Source organism: Anopheles marshallii, chromosome 2, assembly GCF_943734725.1.
Source record: "Anopheles marshallii chromosome 2, idAnoMarsDA_429_01, whole genome shotgun sequence".
Taxonomy (NCBI): Eukaryota; Metazoa; Arthropoda; class Insecta; order Diptera; family Culicidae; genus Anopheles; species Anopheles marshallii.
Genome location: NC_071326.1, coordinates 54,797,449 through 54,801,832, shown reverse-complemented (window position 1 = coordinate 54,801,832; position 4,384 = coordinate 54,797,449). Strand labels below are relative to the sequence as shown.

Here is a 4,384-nt window from a genome sequence, read left to right as displayed (position 1 = left end):
GATATCGATGGACAGTGCAAGTTTTTGCATCGAGTAGATAAATTCAAGAGCCGACTCCTCCTTTCTCTTTTTCCGTGAAGCCAATTGTCGAAACACATCGCTAGCTCTCACCACAGTCGCGAACTCATCCAGCAAGGCTCTCTTCAGCGCAGCATAAGTCACCACTCCGCGCAAGGTTGCGAGAAAACTCTTGGCCACACCAGTCAATTTCTTCCGGCACATAATGAATTTATGCCCATCGGACCAGCGCGCTAAGCTAGCTATCTCGTCAAAATCCGCAAACCACGTGATTAGATCTGTTGAGCCGTCTGCGCTATATGCTTCAATTCCTTCCTCCACGTCTCTAAAAGAGTAGGGACAGGAGATTGCTGCATCGAATTTGGGAAGCGGTTCCTCTCTCAGTTCCGAATCCTCCTGCAGAGCATCCAGAAAAGGGGCCGTCGTAGACTGATCAATCTCGGACAGCTTAACTTCACTTTCCACCAGAAGACGTGCCATGTCCTCTTTCGTACCCGTTGCTGGGAATCCCTCCGCCACGCACCGTTTCGCTAAACCGGCACGGGTGAACTCCTCAATCATGGACAGAATACGTTCTTCCGCCATAGTATTTTGCACACGCACGCACTCAGCGTATAGTTTTGCACTCAACTATTATTTCAATGCACTCAGCTATAATAGTATTGTACGTAGATATTATAATATCGCACACAGCATTATAATATGACACTGTAATATCACACTCAGCGATATTCACACTTAACCGCACGCACTCAGCGTATAGTTTTGCACTCAACTATTATTTCAATGCACTCAGCTAAAATAGTCTTGTACGTAGATATTATAATATCGCACACAGCATTATAATATCACACTGTAATATCACACTCAGCGATATTCACACTTAATCGGCTCACTTCTTTAAAGTCACGAGCGGGACATAATCCCGGACGAGCCCCCAAATGTAAGGAGAGAGATTTGTTTCTTTATTGAAGTTCAAATCGCTACTGATAACAATTTCAATTTTTGTTCTTACCTAACCTATCAACTCCTCTCCGTTCTTTCTCTCTTACTCTCCTGCCTTCGGCCTCTTCTCCTTCTTACATATATATATATATATATATATATATATATATATATATATATATATATATATATATATATATATATTAATTTATGCAAAAAAATTGTGGTTAAAGTCAAGAAATAATTTATTTTGAGTATTGATAACCAAACCCTGGAAAAAATAGATTTTAACAGGACGGGTGAAAAGTGGTATTTATTGCTTAAGAACATTAGTAATATTCATTGTTTGCCTTATCAAAGTTATTAGATTATGAATGAATTGTAGTCGAACCTCACTGATTAGGTAATGAATGCTTTCCAGCTACTAAAATTGCACTGGATGGTTGGGTCGTTTGGGATCTATTTTATGAGGAAGATCATGAGATTCATGAGGAAAATCAACTTTTGACAGGATGTATGAAACCAAGACTGGTTGTAATTGCTTAGCAATATACTACTGCAATACTATACTACGTTTTTAGCAATACTATACTACGTTTTTTTCTTAAATGTTTTTTTTTTTTATTATGCCAAATGAAGGTCATCGAAGGACATGAAGGTCATGAAGGACCTTCGAAGTAATCCCCTTCCGATGCAATGCACCTCTTTCACCTCTTCTCCCACTCCTCGAAGCAGATGGAAAACCCGGATGCTGGGATGTCCTTTAGTTCCGCCGTCGCTGTATGGAAACCAGCTGTTGTTTTTCCACAAATCCAGCCGCTTTCGCCGGATGGAGGTCCGCAACCGCCGCATTACGCTTAGATAGTACTCTGTGTTCACCGTTTGGCCCTTCGGGAGAAATTCTTTGTGAACCACCCCACGGTAATCAAAGAATACCGTCAGCAACACCTTGATTTTCGACCGGCTTTGGCGCGACTTCTTGGGCCTCGGCTCGTTCGGGGAACGGTACTCGCTGGACTGGTCCGTTGTTTCCGGGTCGTATGCGTAAATCCACGTTTCATCGCCAGTTAAAATCGATTTCAGCTTTCCAGCGTAGTCTGCCAGCATCGGTTTTGCAGACTTCGACGCGATTCCGCTTTTCGAGCAGGTTCAGGCACTCGGCACCAGGCGAGACTTCACCCGCTTCAACCCCCTTTGTTGACCGAGGCTTTGGAAATCCCAACACTTTCGGAAAGGTCTCGTATCGTCAACCGACGATTGTTGACCACCAAATCCTTGATTTGGACGACGTGGGCGTCGTCGGTCGAGGTGAATGGTCTCCCCGGACGGTCGTCTATCGTTTTCGACCTTTGTATACATTTTTCTTCGATATAGATTCATAGATTCATCACCGAAGGCTTTTTGTAACATCCGCAATGTTTCCGCAGCGTTTATTTCATTGCGCAAACAAAATTTGATAAATGCGCGCTGCTCCACAAATTTGGACATGGTCAATGTTCCGACCGGGGGTTGTCCTACGTTGTGTTTGCTTTAATCTAATAATATTTCAAAACGTTCGGTGGCTCTGAAAAGAGCCGATTGGGTTCACACTTGGGTTGGACTTTACTTCTTGTCGCGATAAGAGGATACAAGGAACAAGAGATCGAGCCACAAAATTTGACTCGTTTTATATCCTCCCTGAGGATGAGAATCTCAACTCTTATCATGGTGTTGATAGGTATCTCATATGACGTCATTTCTTTCACACGCTTGCGCATACGTCTTCTTATGGATTAGGTTTAGGATCAGGATCGAACAATCGATATGGACAAAAACACTTGGCGCAGCTCCGAAAACAAATTGTTGCTAGATGTTGTGACTTGAAACGTGGCAGATCTGTCAAATTTGACGCGCGAAATTAGACATCCAATGTCACCTTACTTTTCGGACACAGTAGTATGTAGTAGCCATTGATCGCCTCATCAAAGATATTAGTTCGTGAACAAAATATGAGCTTGTCAACATCGTTTATCTGTGTAATTAGTATTATATTAACTTATGTTTAAGGCGCTGATACGCAATATTTGTGACGTACTTGGCCATGAATGTGCTGGATTTGGGTCCATGGAGGATGATGTGACTCATGTATGGAATAGTTCTATGGGATTCGCAGACAAAGTGCAATAGGGCGATCGGTAGAAAGACGCGTTACAAACAACTAAACGAATATTTGCACATCCTAAGATATACATTCGCGTCCATATTTATATTAAACGTTCACGTCGCGCTTACCGTTGGCACCGCTCCCTTTACCACTTACACGTGTTCAAATATGCAGCATCTGCTCACCGCAGATACAACAGGATCCGATTTGGCACTCATATTGCGCATATATTGGAATCCCTGCTCCATTCCAATCCTAAATCCTTCTAGTGTTTCGCCAACAGCCGTCATGGCAACTCTGATATTCCATCCACGATGTCAGTGGGCGACCATTCCACATCCTCTCCGTTGGCAATCAGCAACCTGTTAGCACGTCTTTTGAAGGCCTTTTCGTAGACCCAACCAGCACATCCGCGTCCTTCGAGTCAGGGCTCATGGGCGCTCCTTGTGACGCCATCAACCTGAACTCTGTTCCGATCAAGGAAACCATGGTACCCACCGCTCAGCTGAAGCTGAAGCTTGTAGCGTCTGGAGTCCGTTACTGTTGTCTCTTTTCATCTCGGAATGCGTCAGATGTCTCCCACCTAATGGATGTCTGCTGTACGCTGACGATGTAAAGTTCTATCTTCCGGAGTCCTCGTCTCTTGACTTCCTCTCCCTCCAAAGCTATGCTGATGCGTTTGTAGAATGGTGTTTGTCCAACGGGCTCATCCTTTGTGTAGACAAATGCTACGTCATCTCGTTTGGTCGCTCTCCCCACCCCTGTGGCTCGATGACAAACTGTCCTTTGAACCACACATCAATTTTGTCCTCGAGCGGGCAAATAAGCTATTGGGCCTCATCTCCCGCATGGCGTCTGAGGTCCGTGATCCGCTGTGTTTAAGGGCGCTGTATTGCTGCTGGGTGCATCCTATTCTGGACTATGTCAGCGTGGTTTGATCTCCAGCAGAATTCACCTCTGTGGATAGGTTGGAGAGGGTGCAACGGAAGTTTACTAGAATCGCCATCAAACGCTTCTTAAACGACCCTAGCGTTGTTTCCCTTCCCTATACAGTACGTTGTCAAATGCTTACTCTGGTCGGGCTAAAAGAGCGCTACGATCATGTGCGTACACTGTTAATTGCCAACATCCTGCTATCCTATAACGATTCCCCTTCCCTTCTGGCGGCTATCCACCTATATATCACACCCTACCGCTTGCGTGTACGCCCCCCCCCCCCCCCCCCCCTTTTCATTCCCCTGCGACATTAGAATTCGCGTCAGTCTCATCTGGAACGTC

At 44.7% G+C, this 4,384-nt stretch overlaps 1 pseudogene; it reads right to left on the bottom strand.

Annotated features, from left to right (window-relative positions):
* Positions 1 to 1,726: 1,726 nt before the first annotated feature.
* On the bottom strand, positions 1,727 to 2,451 carry LOC128718166 (uncharacterized; annotated as a pseudogene).
* Positions 2,452 to 4,384: the final 1,933 nt, after the last annotated feature.